We start from the raw sequence: 19,290 nt of genomic DNA on the forward strand, positions 1-19,290 counted from the left end.
AGTTTGGGGGGCCCGTAGGTGAGTGCCAGATGAGATCCTTCCTGGCTGGCCACTCACAAATTGCACAGGCTTTCTTGGAGACTGGTTGTAGGAGCAAAGCCAGGGGGCATGAGCTGGGGCCCCATTGCCCACCTGGGGACGTGCAGTCAATGCATGTGTGTTTCGGGCCCTACCCCCAACCATTGGGTTGTCACTGGTGAGTTTGGAGACCCGGCTGCTCATGGGTCGCTCTGAGACGCACTTTGGTGAGGACAGTGAGGGTGGTCTGTGGCTTTGCAAGTGTGGCGCCCCCTCCACCCGCCTCCGGCCCCCTGGTGCCCCTGGGCCTCCGCGTGCACCCTTGCTTGTGCACTGGCTTCGGTGGCATCATTTCTCCTTGGACTGGAAGCTCCAGGAGGGCAGAGGCCCATCTGTTGAGTTCCTGATTGTGACCCCCAGTCCGGCCACAGCACCTGCAGCAGGGGGACCTCAGGGGACCATGGTTGGATGGTGAATGAATGACCCCTTAGCAGGGAGCTGGAGATGTGAGAGGGCAGCCTTTCGTGGAGAGGGGGAGAAGGCCAGGAGGCAGGGCTTGGTCTGCAGCAGAGGGAGGCAGAGGGTAACAGCATCCGAGCTCAGCTTCCGGGCTGCAGGCAGGATGCTGGATTTTGTCCAGAGGCCAGGGAAGGGCTCTGAACGATTTAAGCAGGGCAGCATGCGATCTGGTGTTTGTGCTTTTGTAATTAAATGTTTTGTTTCCAGATAATTGTAGATTCACACGCACTTGTGAGAATGATACAAGGGTATCCCCTGAACCCTCCACCACATGCCCCCAGTGGTAACATTTTGCACAACTCTAGTATGGTGTTACAGTCCGAATGGCAGCGTGGGTACTGTCCCAGACAGAAAGCCTGTCACCACCCGGACCCTCCGTCCTGCTTTAGGGCCACATCCATCCCTCCTCCCCCCGCACCGGTCTCTGAGCTCAACCTCTGCGACCACGGATCTGCTCTCCATTTCTGTCATTTCTCATTTCAAGAATGTTCTACAAATGTAGCCTTTGGGAGCTGGCTTTGTAGCGCGCTGTGGTTCCCTGGAGACCATCCAGGCCATTGTTCGCACCAACAGTTGGTTCCTTTCACTGCCCACTGTGCTCCTCCATGAATGGAGAGGCGCCCTTTCCCGGTTGAGGGGCGTCTGGGGTGTTCCCGCGGGGGGCTTCTGTGAATACCACCGCTGCACTCTTCCACACAGAGGCTCTGTGCGAACCTAAGCCTTCATTTCTCTGGGATAAATGCCCAGATGTGCGCTTGCTGGGCCGTGCGGCAGTTGTATGGCTGTGTTTGGATGATCACTCTGGCTGCTGGGTAGGGAAGGAAAGTGGGGGGGCGGTGCTAGAGGAAGCTGGAGGCCCCCGGGAGGGGTGCAGTTGTCCAGGAGGGAGGGGATGATGGCCTGGGTCTGGGTGGGGATAGTGCGCAGGGGAGAACCAGAGGCCTGAGAATTTGGAGATGGGCAGAGCAGGGGGGTGGAGTGCAGGCAGACAGTGACCGGGAACTGGGGGCTGAGGGGACCCCGGGGAGGGGTGGATGTGGGGTCGGGTGAGGACAGGGTGTGGTGGGGGTTGTGAGTCTGGGTCTCAGGGGACATCGTCCTGTGGGAGGTGATGCTGAAAGCCAGGGGAGACGTGTTCCTGGAGGAGCCCCAGGACTCAGATTTGGAGGAGGGTGGGGAGGGTGGGAAGACAGACCGAGGGGGCAGGAGGACAGCAGGAGCAGAGGCTGGCCAGGGACTCAGCCCTCGCTTGTCCTGTCCACCTGGCCACCATGTTCCCTCATCAGGTCCTCTGATCACCCCCACGTAGCGTGCCCATTTACAGACCAGGAAAGCAGGGACCTGCCCCAGTCATGAGGGAGAGCTGCATTCCGGAAGCCACGGAATCACAGAGCACAGGGCTGAGTTCAGACAGCACGCAGGCCATCGGTTACAAGCCTGCGAGGGCCTTCCTGAAGGTACATGAGCCCAGGCGAAGATTCCTGAGCTGGCACCCGGTACCCAAGGATGCTCCATGAACAGGTTGCTATTGCTGTTGTTGTAGACCCTTCACAAACCCCAGGGGTGGATGGTAGCCCCCATTCTGTGCTTCACATCCTCCCCACTTATCCTATTAATCCCATAGGTGGTCCCAGGTCACGCCTGTGCCCTGAGAGAAGACAAATCGTGTTGTGTTTATTGAGCTATAACTTACATAAAATCCACTTTTTTAAAGTGCATAATTCAGTGCTTTTTAGAATGTTTACAAGGTTGTGCAGCTGTCACCACCACCTAGTTTTAGAACATGTGTATCACCCACAAAAGAAACCCTGTTCTGCATTAAGCAGTGACTCCCCATTGCCCCCCGCCCCCCAGCCCTTGACAAGCCCTATTCTGCTGTCTGTGGACCTGCCTGTTCCGGATATTTCATGTGGATGGAGTCCTACACTCTGCATGTGGTCTTCTGGGTTTGGCTTATTTCACTCAGCACCCAGGTCCATCCACATCCCATGTATCAGAAGTTCATTCCTTTTTTTTTTTTGTTTAAATTTTTTTAAAAATTTGTTTTTGGCCGTGCTGGATCTTCATTGCCATGCGGGCTTTTCTCTCGTTGTGGAGAGCAGGGGCTCCTCTCTAGCTGCGCTCCATGGGTTTCTCATTGGGACGGCTTCTCTTGTTGCAGAGCCCGGGCTCTAGGCATGTGGGCTTCAGTAGCTGCAGCCCGTGGGCTAAAGTAGTTGCAGCTCCTGGGCTCTAAAGCAAGGGCTCAGTGCACAGCATGTGGGATCAGAGATTAAACTCACATCTCCTCCATTGGCAAGTGGATTCTTTACTGCCGTGTCACCAGGGAAGCCCCTTCTTTCCTTTTTAAGACTGAGCAACAGTGGACTATATGGATAGACCTCAGTTGTTTATCCATCCATCCGTCGATGGGCATTTGTATTGGTTCCACTCTTGGACTGTTGTGAATGGTACTGCTGTGAACATTTGTGGACACAGTTTCGTGTGGAAACGTTTTCCATTCTCTTGGGTAAATACCCAAGAGTGGGACTGTGAGATCTGATGGTAACTGTGTTTCACCTTTTGAGGAGCTGCAGGACTCTTCCAGAGCAGCTGCATGGTTTTGCATTCCTGTCAGCAGGGGTCTGAGGGTTCCAATCCCTCCACATCCTCTCGAACACCTGTTATATCTGTCTTTTTGATTATGGCCATCCTGGTGGGTGTGAAGTGGTATCTCAGTGTGGTTTTGATTTGTGTTTCCCTAATAACCAGTGATGTTGAGCATCTCTTCACGTGCTTCTTGGCCATTTGTGAGACTTTGGAGAAATGTCTGTCCAGATCCTTGCCCACTTTAAGATGGGCTTATTTGTCTTTTTATTGTTCAGTTCTAAAGCTTTTTTTCCATGTATTATAGATACCACAGTGACTTAAACTGAAGCACCTGACTCTTAGCCACCCCCAGGGTGCCCACTGGCCTGCTGCTGCCCCCTTGGATGACAGACTCCTTCATACACTGTGGGTGCCCTTCTCTTGGCCGGAATACCTAGCACGGTGCCAGGCACACAGCAGGGGCTCAGCAAACACTGGGACTCAGCACGCCAGCTAAGGGGCCAGGCGGTCCTGTCTATTTCTCAGTGAGGTGGCTGTGATGGGTTGCATTTAGGCTTCATGTTACCAGCCAAGAGAGAACAGCAGGGGTGTCTGTGGGGAAGTGGGGACCCACACAGGTATTTCATGAGCACTGATTGTGCCAGGCAGTGAGCTAGACCTGGGGGAGAGAGGGGTCCAAGAGCCCTAGGGCGGGGTGTGTGTTTGCACAGGCTGGGGACCCGTGTCAGCGAATCCTGGATGGGACCGGCAGGTGTCTGGGCATCTGGGAACACCTTCCAGGGCAGCGCTTTTCCACAGAGACCCGAGAGTGGCAGGAGAGAGGCAGGTGTCAGAGGTGCACAAGGAGGGGATGTTTAATCACCCCCAGAGGCAGGGAGAACAAGGCAGCCCCAGGAAATATGGCTGAGGGGTGGGAGACTAGTGTGGCTTCTGGCCGGGCACAAGGGGCCGTGCCTGGGAGCCAGACCCCCGCCCGGTGTGTGGGGACCATGGCCTGACCCTTCTGTCTGCACAGAACCAACCCAATGGTCAGGAGAAATGAGCCAGGAGGTAACCCGCTGGGGCCCAAGGTCCCAGTCTGCAGCCGGGCCGGATTCTCCCAGCATCCCGCGCTGCCCAGACAGACTGGGGACCCGCGCACCCTGCGTGGGGGGCTGAGTGGCTGTGTCCACGGGGCCGGGCCCAAATGTGGAGGAAGTTAATTTATGAGTCCTCGAGAGAATGCGGCAGAAATACAGCAGAAGTCAGGGTTTTCCCCGGCCTGGAGGCTGCCGTGTTAGTGGAGAGACAGGAGAGAGGAAGGAAGGAGAGCAGGGGAGAGAAACAGAAGGAAGGAGAAACAGGGAGGGCAGAGAGGGAGGGCTGGCCGGGGAAGAGCCAAGGAGTTGGGGCCGGCTGTGGGGGCAGCGCGGGAGAATGAGCCCTTCCGCCCCGCCAAGGGCACACGTGTTATTTCTCAGCACCCCCTTGTTCAGAAGCCCAGAGCCCAGCCCCTCCCACGCACCTTCCCGTAAAGCCCCAGCAGCTGTCCCCTGAGGCCGGCTGTCCTGTAGCCCCGAGCAGCCTGAGCAGGGCCGGGGGTGACTGGGGGTGGTCTGTCCCAGTGCCGGCGGCCAGGCTGCTCCCGTGCCCCGGGCAGGCACCCCTGCCTCAGTGTCCAGCCCTGCACCCCCTTCTCCAGTCAGTGAGGGGCCCCATCCCCCAAGCAGCCCACCGCCTGATCCCACTTGAGCTGCTGTCAGTTTGATCCAAAGTCCTGGGATGAAAACACAGGGCCGCCTCACCTCCTGTGGAGCAGAAACCCCTGACGTGGGGACACCCCCTCCTTCTGCCCAGAGCCGCCCCCTAGGCCATCCTGTAGGAGGACCCCAGGCCTGGCCCCCTGCCCAGCAAGCTGCCTGAGGGGCATCAGGGGTGATTCTGAGCCTGGTCCAGCCAGGCTGCAGGGGGCAGTGCTGGGGGCTCCTGAGTCCTCTCTGCACCCTTGCCTCTCTGGAGGTCCCCAGGCCCCCTGGGCGTTGAGTCGCCTGGGGCGGTGGTGGTGGAGGGGTCTGCTGGCCAGTGGACACCGTGCGGACCTCTTCTGCTCCTCCCTCTGCCCTTGGGGCCCACGGGGCGGGTTCAGGGTGGTGGTGCCACGTGTCCCGGGCACAGGCCCCTCCTTGGCTGGCCGCTCCAGCATCCGGCAAGGTGGGTGTGAGCCTTGTCTTTAGCCCTCTGGCCGGCAGGCCTGGGTGTAACGCTCTTCCAGGGTGTTTGCAGCCACCCTCACTGGACGTGCCGTTTCCGGGGGTGAGAGAGTCCCGGGTTTGGCAACGGCCACCACGGTTTGCTGCCGGTGAAATAAGGATACAGCTTCTTCCCCCATAATCCCCAACTCCTCCCTCCCCCTGGGAGCCCACCGATCCTGGGCTGGGGGTCCCTGCCCCAGCCCCCCCACCTAGGGAGCAGATGTATCGCCTGAAATCAGAGCCCACCTCCGTGTCCTGAGGGGAGTCCCCGGAGCATTCTCCACCCCACCTGCTGCCAGGGCCTCTGGGTTTGGGGGTGTTCTGTGGGGGTTCAGGGCACAGCTTGGAAATACTCCTCAGCTGTGGGGCCCCCTGGGCTGCAGAGCAGACTTTCTGGGAGTCTTCGTCTGTGAGGGCCCCTATGGAACCCAGTAGTCAGCAGGTTTTTTCTGGCCTTGACAGGAAGTGGTCATGTCCCCACTGGGGTGGTCAGGGGAGCTGTGATGCCTGTCGGTGGGGGGGCACATGCAGAGACCCTCAGGCCCCTCCCCAAGGCAGAGGAAGGGCGGGGCCCACCCTGCCCCGACTGCAGGGGCTCTGCGGACTGAGGCTCTGTTTTTTATTGTTTGAGCTACAGTTAATACAACACACAGTTCCCCCATTTAAGGCGTGCAATCGCGTGACCTCTAGTATATTCGGAGTTGTGAGCGTTTTCATCACCTCAGAAAGAAGCCTTGTGCTCAGCTGTCATCAGCCCCTGCCCATCCCCTAGCCCCCGGCAACCAGGAATCTGCTCTCTGTCTCTGCGGATCTGTCCACCGTGGACACTTCATGGAGCTGGAACCCTGCGCTGTCTGGCTTCTTTCTCTCACAGTGACATTTTCGAGGTCCATCCATGTCATAGCTTGACTACAGGCCATGTCGGTATTAAGACTGGGTAATGTTCCAGCATGTGGACGGACCACATTCAGTTCATCCAGTCGTCCAGTGATGGACCTCTGTGTTGTTTCCCGCTTTGGGCTGTTGTAAACAGTACTGCTGTGTGAACATTCTTGCACAGGTTTATGTGTCGACGTGTGTTTTATTCATTTCATTCTTGGCTATCAAGCCAGGAATAAAATTGCTGGGTCAGTCTGGACCTCTCCACTTAAGAGAAACTGCCAGACTGTTTTCCAGAGCGTCTGAACCCTTTTACATTTCAGCTTCTTTTTAAAAGAATTTCCTGGAAGCTGAGACATCTTTACGAAGCCCCCCACCCCTCACCCAAACCTGGAAATCTGTTCCTGGACGTGGTGAAGTCTGTGTTTGGAGAAAATCATTTCTTGAGCACATGGTCTGTGCTGGGCATGGGGACCGCTCAGCATCGCCCCCTGCAGGCGGCCGCACCCATGTTCCTCCCCCCCACCCCCGCTGCCCTGCTCTAGCTTTCTTCGGGGGTGCGGTTCACCTAGTGTCTCTAAATCTGTCCCCCTAACTCTCAGGTCCTTGAAGTTCTTTGTTCACTATACCCTCAGCCCCTGGCACTCAGAAGGTGTCTGGTGGTTATGGGTCGGGATAACTGGTCGTTTAGAGGAGGGGCTGTCCCCAAGCCACAGGAAGCCGGGGAGGGGACAGGGAGAGACCCTGGGGAGACTCTCCCACTGAGCGTGACCAGCGAGCCTGTTCTCCACGTTTGAGGGCTTTGGAAAAGGAGACTGCAGGACCAACTGGCATCCAGCCCACTCTCATACTTCTCAGAGAGGGTGCACTGGGCCAGGGGTGAGGGCATTCACAAGGAAATGACAGAGATCCCGAGCTGTAGCAGGGCCCTGGGGGGGTGGGGCTCCGTGGGAAGAAAACCCCCAGGCGCTCGGCAGTCTTTCCAGGCTAGTGCCTGGCCAGGGTCCTTACTGCAGTCTGGCGCGCTGGGAGCTACGATTATTCCCATTTTATAGATGCGGAAGCTGTGGGGAACGTGCCCGGCTTCATGGCTTAGTTGTAGAGCTGGACATGAGCCTGGGGTCCGGTGGGCATCCTGCCCCTGCCTCCCACGCCCTCTCCCTGTCCCCCTGGAGCAGGAGCCCCACCCAGGCTGCAGCCCTCCCCCTCCCTGGGGTCCTCTGGGCCTGCACACTAGGGCCCAGGCTGGCGGGGGTGTGGAGCCCCTGCTTTTGGTGGTGGGCTTGGGTGTTTTCCTATGACAATGGCTCCGGGCTCAAGTCACATCTCGAAGGGATCTGACCAGCCTGAGCCCCAATCCGCCGTTCTGCCCCTGGTTCTCGGCTTGTAGCCTGGGCCCAGGCCCTGGTTCTGGGGTGAATGGTGTGCAACCCTTGTCCCTGAGAAGAGCCAGCAGGGCTCCCCGGAGAGTGTGAAACAGGCTGCAGCCTGGGTAGGGGGGAAGCTGGGAGCTTGACCTCTGGCAGCTCTTCAGCAAAATCTTGGTCCTCAAAAAATGTAATGTAACAAAGAAAATGGTTATTGGTCCTGAAATAAGAATCACACAGAAGCTTTTTTTCTTTTTTTTTTTTTTTTAATGGTTATTTATTTATTTGGCAGCTCTTAGTCTCAGTCTTAGCACTTAGGATCTTCCATCTTCATTGCAGCATGTGTGGTCTAGTTCCCTGACCAGGGATCAAACCCAGGCTCTCTGCATTGGGAGTGTGGAGTTTTAGCCACTGGACCACCAGGGAAGTCCCCCTCGAGTTTTTAAAACCCACCTCTGCTCAGGCCTTGCCTCTGACCACTGAATCAGACTCTCTGGGTGAATGGGGCCTCAGTCATTAGTTTAAGGTCCTGCAGGGGTTCTAACAGGACAACCTGGGTTCTTGACCTCAAGTTCTGAGAAACCCAGAGGGTGTTATAGCCCTGGTGGTCTGCCCACCCCCCAGAGTTTCTGCTTTGAGGGGCCCAGGGGAGCCCAAGAATCTGCATTTCATTGAGGTCCTGGGTTGCGGATGCTGTTGGAGACCCTAGCCCAGAGCAGCCACAGCGACCACTGTCCTTCACAGCCCCCAAGTCCTCTGCCTGGTCACGTGCTGGACAATCGTGGCTTCTGATATGATGTACTTAATGCAGAACCTGCCATGCACCATCGTGAGGCACTTTGCAAGTACAAATCCACTTTCTCCCCTTAAGTGTCCCACGGGGTGGAGACGGGGACACAGAGGCACAGCCGTGTCAGGCGTCTCAGGGCAGCTCTGGAGGCGTCGAATGTTGGTCTGGCTCCAACTCCTGGCTCCTCCCCCCTTTCTTTAGCCCGAGAGGAAATAATTTTACCCCCATTTGCAGATGGGGAAGTAGAGGCTCAGGTCGGGTCATCCTTCCAGGATCTGTGCTCAGACCTGCCTAGCTTCTGGCCACTCTGAAGGGCCCTCCCCGAGGAAGGGGCTCCCTTGCTTTCTCCTCCCACTCCTGTCCAATGCCCCCCGCTGCCACAACTCATAATTGCTTCCATGAGCCTTCTAAGAGGCCAGCCCTGCCAGCCTCAGCAGTTGAATCACGATATCCCTTGGGTGACCAGAGAGGAAGGCATGGGCCCACAAGGAGACTTCCTGGGTGGCGAGTTGGGAACCCTGTCTTCTATTCCTGTCTGCCCTGTTCAGGCCCAGGGGGAGGGACAGGAGAGGTGGGCAGGGGTGCTCACCGAGGCCCAAGAGGATGTGGGGCTGAAACTTGGAAGCTGAGGAAGGGATGCCCAGATCTCCCCAGCCTGTGCCTCAAAACCATTGACCCCAGAGAGGAGGCTGCACTTGACTTGACTGGGTCAGAAGCAGCAGCCGCCACCTCTGAGCGAAGCCCGGGGTCCTCCCACCACCCAGGGCCAGCCCCTCAGTGCTGGGCACAGAGCTACGTCCCGAAGGGACATCCTGTGGGGTGAGTCATCCTGCCACCCTGATTGAGGACCGCTGGGCCGGGGGGCCTGGTGTGATGGGAGCTGGAGGCTGTGTACTTCGATGCAGACTCCTCTCAGAGTTTTCTGGTGGGCAGTAGAGAAAGGTCGCGGGCCTGGGAACCCGGCACATGTGGCAGGGGTCCTAGCTGAGCCACTTCCATCAGGACTTTGGGCAAGAGCCTTAACCTCTTCACGCCTCAGTTTTTCTGTCTGTAAAATGGGCAGCGTCTCCCTCGTGGCTCCTTGGGGCCCGCTGTGAGCACTCTGTAGGGAGGCTGGGACCTCCACCCTCCCCGGGAGGTCAGGGTGACTGACAGGCAAGCAGAGGGGGGCTCTCCCCAAAGAGTGCAGCCCAGAGGGAACCAAGCTCAGGGAAGGGACCGCTGACTGGGGTCTAAAGACCGGCCACTCCTCAGCCTCGCCCCGGAGGTGCACTTGTCAGCTGACGGTGCCGGGGGGTGGGCCGACCCCTCATCCCCACAGCCCCTCCCAGCTCTGGGGACAGCGGAGGAGGGAGGTTCAGATCTTCACCTCTTCCTGCTGTGTGGCCTCGGACAAGTCACCCCACTGCTCTGAGCTCCCTGATGCAACGACAGGTCCTGGCCCTCCGTAGACGGTGAGAGCTCAGCAGATGTCAGCGGACAGTGTCCCTGGACGCCGTGGCCATGCTTCCCGACCCGAGTGCCCCAGAGAGTTTTCTTGGCGCCTCCAACTGAGAAAGCAGCCAGTGCAGGGAAGTTCAGTAGAACCCTGACTTAACAGCGCTTAGCTGTAAAGAATCCCCCTGCAGTGTGGGAGACCTGGGTTCCATCCGTGCAGTGGGAAGATCCCTTGGAGAAGGGAAAGGCTACTCACTCCAGTATTCTGGCCTGGAGAATTCCATGGACTGTATGGTCCATGGGTTCGCAAAGAGTTGGACACGACTGAGCCAACTTTCACTTCACTAACAGTGTTCGTTCATCTGAGGTTAGACCCATCTCTTGTTTTTCTGATGTGGAAAAGACCTTCCATTTATTCATAATCACCAAAACTTAAGCAACAAAGGTACTCTTGAGTTGGAGTGGAGGACACAGTATGGTTCAGGCCCACAAAAGGCGCTGAGGTCTGAAGTGTGTGCTGCAACGTGAAAGAAGCCAATCTGAAAAGGCTTCGTAGTGAGTCCAACCCCGTGACTTTCTGGAAAGGCAGAACTGTGGAGACACTAAAAACTGAGTGGAGGCCAGGCGCTGGGGGAGGGAGGGTGAGCAGGCGGGGTGCAGAGGGTTTTAGGGCAAGGAGGCGACTCTGCATGACTCAGTAATGGCGGATACATGTTGTTACCTTTATCCAGAATCGCGATGGGCCACACCAGGGGTGATGAGATACGTCACTATTGGCTCACTGACTGTAATACGTGCACCACACTCGTATGTGTCTGTACTTGCACTTGGTTTTCTGTTGACTTTATAGTTCAGTTCAGTCGCTCAGTTGTGTGTCTGACTTTTTGCGACCCCATGCACTGCAGCACGCCAGGCTTCCCTGTCCGTGATGGACACGGACACCAACCTCCAGAGCTTGCTCAAACTCATATCCATCAAGTCGGTGATGCCATCCAACCATCTCATCCTCTGTCATCCCCTCTTGAGGTTCAATCTTTTTTTAAGCTTTTTCTATTTTAATCTGTGAGAAATATCTGGTAACAGATAAATAGAGCATTTATTCATCTTAAAAAAAACCTTCCCAGGATGAGTGGATAAGGAGACAGTAAAAGATGAGTGGTGCGGAAGGAGCAATGCTGGTGTGAAGTGGGTCGTGTGGGCACCACCTAGGATGCTGGCTGAGGCTGGCTCTGAGCCTGGTCCTCCCCCAGCCTTTGGGGACCCTGCCCCCCACCGTGGAGGTGGGCCTACCTGGGTGGCTCCTTGGTCCAAGGCCAACCCCGCCTGAATCCCCTCCCCTCTGGGCAGCACGGGGGCCGTAATTGCTGGTCTCCACGGGCTCTGCTTTTGCTCTCAGCCCCTCCCAGCCTTGGGGTGGCTTCCTGGCTGGTATCCTGTTCTCAGAGTGGGAGTGGCCGTCACTTGCACCCGACGCTCATGGCCTCTGAGGTCACTGACCTTTCCTGCCTCTCTGATATGTCTGATTGCCTTCTCAGAGAGTTTTGTCCCCTCCATCCCTCCAAGACGGCCACCAGCCTGCCACCTGGGCTTTCTCTACTTCCTCTACCCACCTGCTAAATACTAGGGCTGGGCATCCTCCAGGTTAGCGTTCTCTGTGAGGAGCAGGGCTTTACCTCGACACCCAGGTTCACCTTCGGGCCCCCACGAGACACAAATCCAGAGGCTGAGTTTCTACAGCTGGGGAAACAGCTGGGAAGACCACTGTTGTGCGAATTTTCTCATGAAAGTCTCATCCCCCTTGAAAAATTTAGTCTTTATCATGATGATGTGCTCATAGTTTAAGATGTCAGTGGGCGCTACAAACAATAGCACTTAGAACAAAATCGGCAGGATCCCGATCCCTACTGCTGCCCAGAACTATGACTTTAAACTCCTGCAGCCTTGTCTTTAGAGACTCACCTCTGAGTTTCTCCATCTGTGTGATGACTGCTTCCTTGGTTCATCATCTCTTTGAGCTGTTAGGTACTGACTTCCTAAGGGGCTACAGTCCATGGGGTCGCAAAGAGTCAGACACGACTGAGCGATTTAACACGCACGCACTGACTTCCTAAGAGGCAGCATGGGACTTTTAAATGAAGAGTCTCAGTCTTGGGACTTGCCTGGTGGTCCAATGGTTAAGAATCCACCTGCTAATGCTGGGGACATAGGTTCTATCCCTGATCTGGGAACTAAGATTCCATGTGCCTAGGGGCTACTAAGCCCACAAGCCACAACTACTGAGCCCGTGTGCTGCAACTACTGAAGCCTGCTTGCCCTAGAGCCCATGCTCTGCAACGAGAAGCCGCTGCAATGAGAAGCCACACACCACAACTAGAGAAAGTCTCTGTGCAGCAACAAAGAGCCAGCATAGCCTATATATATTTATATGTATAATTGAGACAGACTTAAATAAAAGATTCTCAGTCTTTTAGAACCACCTTCCTCTTCCCTTTAACTGTTTCAGCATGGTTACAATTCTTCTGTTAAATTCGTCAGGAGTTGTCATTATTACAAGACTATTAAGCATTACTTATTACCAGGGCAAGCAATGCACTAATTCTATATACACTCAAGTACTTCTCCTGTGCAGCATAAGTTAGTAACTGCCTCAGTTTTTCAAATGTATGAAGTGAAAGTCGCTCAGTTGTGTCCAACTCTTTGCGACCCCATTGACTGTAGCCCGCCAGGCTCCTCTGTCCTTGGAATTCTCCAGGCAAGAATACTGGAGTGGGTAGCTATTCCCTTCTCCAGGGGATCTTCGCAACCCAGGGATCAAACCCAGGTCTCCCACATTGCAGGTAGATTCTTTACCACCTAAGCCACCAGAGAAACTCAAGAATACTGGAATGGGTAGCCTATCCCTCTTCCAAGGGATCTTCCGGACCCAGGAATCGAACCAGGGTCTGCTGCGTTGCAGACGGATTCTTTACCAGCTGAGCTACCAGGGAAGCCCTGGTTCCCCTGTCAGGGAATTGAACCCCTGTCTCCCACATGACAGGTGGGAATACTTACCACTATGCTGGTCATTTCTTTCCCCACCTTCCAAATGCTCAGTAAAATACTACTCCGTACAGCTTTTTGCCTGAACAAATCCACCAAATTCTCTACATATATGCAGTATACACACATTTCATATTCACATATTTCATATTTTCTTTCATTGCTTGCTCTAAGTTATATACAATTGACCCTTGGGCAGTGTCAGGATGAGGGGCTCCGACCCTCCACGAATTTGAAAATCTATGTATAATTGATAGTCAACCTCAGTGTGTGCAGTCCCACAGTATCTGCAGTTCTGCATCTGTGGATTCAACCGCTGTAGTTTTTAACCATTGGAAAAAAATCATGTATAATTGGACCCTCAAACCTGTGGTATTTTTGTGTGCATATGTAAAATCGTTTCCCCTCATGTTTGTTGGATCCCCCTGTGTCCTCCCTCTTCTGTGGTTTGCGTCCTCGTTTTGGTGGAGTACATCCTGCAGTAGCTCCCTGAGAAAGGATGCATGGAAGATAGTTGTTGTGGATTAATTACTTGATCGATTGGTTGTATATGTAGTTTTATATTGAAAATCATTTTTGTTCCAAATTTGAGTGGGAGAAATTCCCCACCGAGGTCTCGGTCTCAGTGTTGCTACAGAAAGGTCTCATGCCATGCTCTCAGTCCTTCGTGTGAAGTCTCTCTTTCTTCTCTGGAAGCACTTGGGATCTTCCTTTGCTCGCTGAGGTTCTGAAGTTTCACTGGACTTGGCCTGTGTCTCTCTCCTTGGTCATGCAGGGTGTCTTGAGCCCTTTCAGCCTGGACGCTCACATCCTTCAATTCTGGGACACTTTCCCATTTTACATCTTTGGTAATTTTCCTTCCTTGCTTTCTGGAACTCCTAGTATATAGATTTGAAGCCTTCTACATGACTCATGGATGGCTCTAAATTTCTTCTATCTCTCACTACTTTGCCTACCTCTTTTTGTTCTAGTTTCTGAAAGATTTCCTTGACTTTATCATCCAACTCACATCAAAATTTTTATTTTGGCCATTACACTTTTAATTTCCAAGAACTCTTTTTCCCTGATTTTTTCCCCTTTTTTTAAAAACTGCATTTGATTCTCATTTTGAAGGTTCATCATCTATCTTATCTCTGTGAGGATTTACTGTTTGGTGTCCACACCCTGCATTTCCCATGATTCCCTCCAGCTTTCCCCTAGGTGGGGCTCTTCCCTGCCACCTCACCGTCAGGTGCCATGGGTGAGCATCCTTCCAGGATGGGGCCCTGGCCTGAGCACCACGTCCCCATCTGCTGTGGGCGCCATGCCCCTCCCAGGAAGAAGAGTCCCCATCCCGCCCAGGGCTTGTTCTTGGAGGACACAGCATCTGGCTAGACTGACCTGTCTTGTCCCCAGACTGGTCCCTGAAACTATCACAACATTGACAGTTGAACGCGTTGTGTCTGTGATGAACTTCAGTGGAGGAGGCTGGGGAGAGGTTTCAGGGTAAGAAAGTAGAAGTGTGTGAGAGACGCGAGGGCCCTGGGGAGACCTGACTAAGTCAGCAAGAGCAGACTGTGCACACCACCCGGGGGGCCAGCAGCGGGGGTGAGGCCCGGATCTCCGCCGGCTGAGGGCCGTGGGGCGGAGCCAGTTTTTGAATTTGGGCCCGGTGGTGTCCAGAGCCAGAGGGCAGTGTCCACGGTGTGCCCAGAGCAACGGTCACAGTGGCCCCCGAGTGGGTCCCTGAACACAGTGTTGGCCTTCCCGGAAGGCTCGTCAGGAACGCAGGGGCTGTGGCCAGGAGCTCAGGGGATGTTGGACATAGCCCTGCAAGCCTGAGACCTGCTGGTGTTCACACCTCTTTGGCTCTTCTCTGCAGGCCCAGGTCGCTCCAGTTGGCATCTTACAGGCCACATTTGGGAGGTTTGTTTTCTCACCTGAGGTCCACTGAGATCTGGTTCTGAGTTCTGGGTGACGGGGTCATCCCTCATCTTCATTGCGATGTGCAGAGTCCCTGAGTGGGTCACCTGCGTGCCACCCTACCCCCCCTAAGGTTACCTGCCCCCCACCCCCAGGTGCCCCCTGGATGGTTCATCTTCATCTGGGTGTCTCCCCGTGAGGGGCAGACACAGGGCTTGCGGGGCCCCGGGTTGGGGTACAGAGTGCAGACAGGAAGTTGCCCTGCCCTGGGGTCTGCACCACCCAGACTGACCCCGCAGCACCACGGGGGTCAGGGCGCCCCTGCCGGGGCCACACGTGGTCTTCTCTCTGCACTGGGCTGGCTTCTGTCTTTCCACATGCAAGCTGCTTGGGATATAAAACAAAACGATGGACTTAGTCTTTTTAAATAACCGACCAGATTCAATGAAACAGCCATGGGGAACCAGGGGTTTGATTTCAAGCCGTCCTCTGCTGGCCCCAAACAAGAAAAGGAGATGGGAAGAGAAGAAAGGACCTGGCCCAGCGGGGGCCAGCCCAGAGCCCCACTTTGGGAGAAACTGGCTCCTGGCTGAAGGCCTGTCTTCTTTCTCCTGATCTGGACCAGCCCTGAAGCCGGGCCCAGCTACCCCAGCAGGTCACAGCAGAGCTGATCAGGAGTGTATTTCTGTAATATCGAAATCCATTTTTCTTACTGACGTCAGCTGTAAATTCAGAAATGTGTTCCGACTGGGAACAAAAGTGCAAATACAATAAAACTGCAAGCCCTGAGCAAGGAAAGCTCAGCTGCCCGCATCACACCATGTGCAGGAGGCCACACCCATGGCTCCATGTGTCTAGCGGACGGTCATGGTCGTCACCCCCATGTCACAGGTGAATTAGGAGATCTGAGAGGTGGAGTGAGGACCCCAGGTCTTGGGTAAGTAGAAAACCCAGGCTCTGAACTCGGGGCTCCTGACTCCCGGTGCCCACGCCCCAGGCTCCAGCACTGCTGGGCAGGCTGGCCCATCAGGGCCCCAGCAACCACAGGCATTTGTTTCAAAGCCCCGACGCCCTCACTCTGCTCAAATCACCTAGAATATGACCAGCTCATCTTCTGTCTTATGTTTCTCACTGTGCGTGCGAAGTTGCTTCAGTAGTGTCTGACTCTTTGTGACCTCGTGGACTGTAGCCCGCCAGGCCCTTCTGTCCATGAGATTCTCCAGGCAAGAATACTGGAGTGGGTTGCCATGTCCTCCTCCAGGGGATCTTCCCGACCTAGGGATCAAACCAGTGTCGCTTACGTCTCTTGAATTGGCAGGAGGGTTCTTTACCCCAGCACAACCTGGGAAGCCCATTTCTCACTGTGCTTCCGTTCATTTTTCTGTTACTGGTTATTACTGCCTATCTAATTACAGACCATCTTCGTCACCCCAAAAGGAAACCCTAACCCCGATGGCCGTCATTCTCGCCCCCCCCGCCAGCCCCTGGCGACCACCAACCTGCTGTCTCCTTGGACTGTCCTTTGAGGCCGTGTATTTTAAAGCAGAGGCTGGCTGTGCGGGCCCTTTTCTTAGCGTTCGCTCCTGTCTGGGCCCACCCTCTGCACACATCTCTGACCCTCTCCAGCCTCGGCTCACCTGTCCAGGGACCTCTGGAGTCACGGAACTCAGGAATAGTATGCCGAGCAGCTTTTTCCCTGATGTGAAAACAGACTAAGCTCTGCAGGGCTGCGTGGCTTGTGGAAGGCCAGGGCAGCAGGACCCAGGAGCTCAGAGTGGCAGGGAGACTCGAATCCCCACCTGAGACCCTTGCTTCGCCTGCACCGACGCTCAGAGCAAGCTGCTGCTGCCTTTGTCTCCGCGTATGCAATAGATTCCACGTCCACGTCTGGAAGGTGGAACGATGCCCTCCAGCCTGCGGGGACGTTGTGCTGACTCCGAGATCGGCACAGGGAGGCCCGCTTCCTGACTCCCTGCTGTTATCACCCTTTTATCTGGGGGAGGGAGTGTGGGCGCTCATTTTCTCAGGGATGGAGGTGGCCTGCACCTTGCAGGATGCCGGGTGTGGCTTCCAGCCTGGTGCCCTCTGGACAAGGGTGGGCAGGACCTCATCTGTGTGCAGAGCCCTGGCAGGGGGAGGACACGAACCCTGGGGTTGAATCCTGTCGCCCTCTGAGCCTCAGTTTCCTCACCTGCCAGGTAAAGAGCTGTTTATCCCTAAGGTTTTCTTCCTTAACCAAATTTTCTTTCATTTTGCAAACTTTTTGTTTTATATTGGAGTAGAGTTGATTTACAATATTGTGATAGTCTCAAGTGCACAGCAAAGGGATTCAGTTACACGTATCCCTAAGGTTTTGATGATGATGATGAACAACAATTGCTGTTTGTCAAGTGTTAACAAACTTTTCTGCACTTTATGCAGATTGCCACATTTAATCCACACAACCACCTTCCCTGTTTTACAGGTGAGGAAACTGAGGCATGGGGACTTAAAGCAGATATTCCCAAGGTCACAGATGCAGAAAGAGTGGAGCTGGGACTCGATCCCCTGTCTGCCCCCCTCCTAACTCTTCCCTCTACCCCCACACCCACGACCTCCACAAGGCTGGGTGTGGAGCCCCCATGTGTCCTCAGCTCTGTGCTCAGCCTGCCTTGAGGGGGTGCAGGGGTGCTGGTGGGGAGGTGGGCTGAGTCTCTTCATACAAGGGCATCCTCAGCTTTGTGGGGGGACTGCCAGAGAAACCCGGGGTGACATCATGGGAGACCCCAGCGGGGGCGGCTGGATTCAGCAAATAAATGAATTTCAGATCATCAGCCTGATCATTTCTAGCCTAAGTATGTCCCATGTAACATTCTCTGAAAATTACTTGTCCATGTGGAATTCAGATTTAACTGGGGGTCCTGTGTTTTATCTGACCCAACCCACAAGTGGAAGTGGCAGGAAGCTGGGACTGAGAGATCTCTGCAACAGAAGCTGGCTCCCAGCTTGAACTGGCCAGAGGAAGGCCGCTGTCTGGCGGAAGGGTCTGGCCTTAAAGGACCAGCTTCCCACAGCCACCCACCCAGGAAGGGAGGAGCCATCCAGGACCAGAGGCTAGTCCAGCGTCCCTCTCACAACCCAGGGTGCAAGTCCCGGCTCTCAGTCCCAGCCTGGGCAGCTGTGGCCCCAGGCAGGAAAAGCTGTTGATATTGGGGGCGGGGTGGCAGGATGGGAGAAGGTGGGGAGCCCCGCCCTGCTGTGTGCTGAGTGTCATTTAATTTGCATAACTACCTACTGCATGAGAAATAGAGACCCGTCCTGTTAGAGTCACACAGCCAATAAGCAGAGCAAGAATATGAGCCCAGTGCTGTGATGTTTTAGCTTGATTGTGGTAAGATATATAGATAATATAAAACTCGCCACGTGAACCATTTCTAAGTGCACAGTTCAGTGGCATCAATCACTCTTACAGTGTCACACAGCCATCACCTCTGTCTGCTTTCAGGACTTCTGTCCCCCCAGACAGTAACTCTGTACCCATTAAGCAATAATTGCCCGTTCCCTGCCCCCAGCCCCAGCCCCGCCATCTACTTGCAGGCTGTCTGGTTTGACTCCTGGATATCTCCTGTGAGAGGAATCAAATAGCGAGTGTCCTTTGTGACGTGTATTTCACCGAAGGTGGTCTCAGGGTTCATCCATGTTGTAGCAAATGGCAGGATGGCCTTCCTCTTGAAGGCTGCATGAACAATGTTTCATTGTTGGATGGACCACATTTTTTCTGGCTTTTGTGAGTAATGCTGCTGGGCTCCTGCAGGTATGAGTGCCTGAGTCTCCACTTTGGATTCTTTTGGAGACATCAGGTCTGCCAGTTCTCATGGCTTCAGGTGGTGGTCTTCCCAACTCTTCTTGGATGCCTCCAGCAATGGAGAACTCACTACCTTCCAAGACAGTCTCGTCAGTACCCAGTCTGTAGCCTGGCTCTGCGTCCTCACATCTGTCACTCGTGGGCCCCACGAGGCCAGCGTGGAGCCGCTCACCTAGGGTGTCCCACACCCTTCCTTGTGCCCACGTGCCTGAGGAGCTCTGCACTTCACTCCCGGCTGCATCCGACTCTTACTCCTCTCTCCCCCTCCCCGAACCCTAAGGGAGCAGAATTCAGCTGCGAGAAACAGGAGGGAAGGGTCTTTAAAAATGACCACTCGTGAGTAATAAGGACACTTACATTACCATATGTAAAATAGATAGCCATAAGGGAAATTGCTGTATGGCTTAGGAAATTCAAACGGGGCTTTGTTTCAACCTAGAGGGGTAGGATGGGGAGGGAGATGAGAGGGAAGTTTAAAAGAGAGGGGATATATGTATACCTATGGGTGATTCATGTTGAGTTTTGACGGAAAACAGCAAAATTCTGTAAAGCAATTATCCTTTAATAAAAATAAATTAATTAAAAAAAAGAATGGTATACTTTAGACAGCACCACAAAAAAATAATAAATAAAATGACCACGCGTGATAGAAACCGTCAAACCACCTGGGGGCTG

General features: G+C 54.7%; 1 protein-coding gene across 1 annotated transcript in view; it reads left to right on the plus strand.

The window, feature by feature from the left end:
- Window positions 1–19,290, plus strand: part of JPH3 (junctophilin 3) — a 76,398-nt gene that overhangs the window by 11,720 nt on the left and 45,388 nt on the right. The window lies entirely within an intron of this gene.

This window comes from Cervus elaphus, chromosome 4 (genome assembly GCF_910594005.1).
Source record: "Cervus elaphus chromosome 4, mCerEla1.1, whole genome shotgun sequence".
In the NCBI taxonomy this organism is placed as follows: domain Eukaryota; kingdom Metazoa; phylum Chordata; class Mammalia; order Artiodactyla; family Cervidae; genus Cervus; species Cervus elaphus.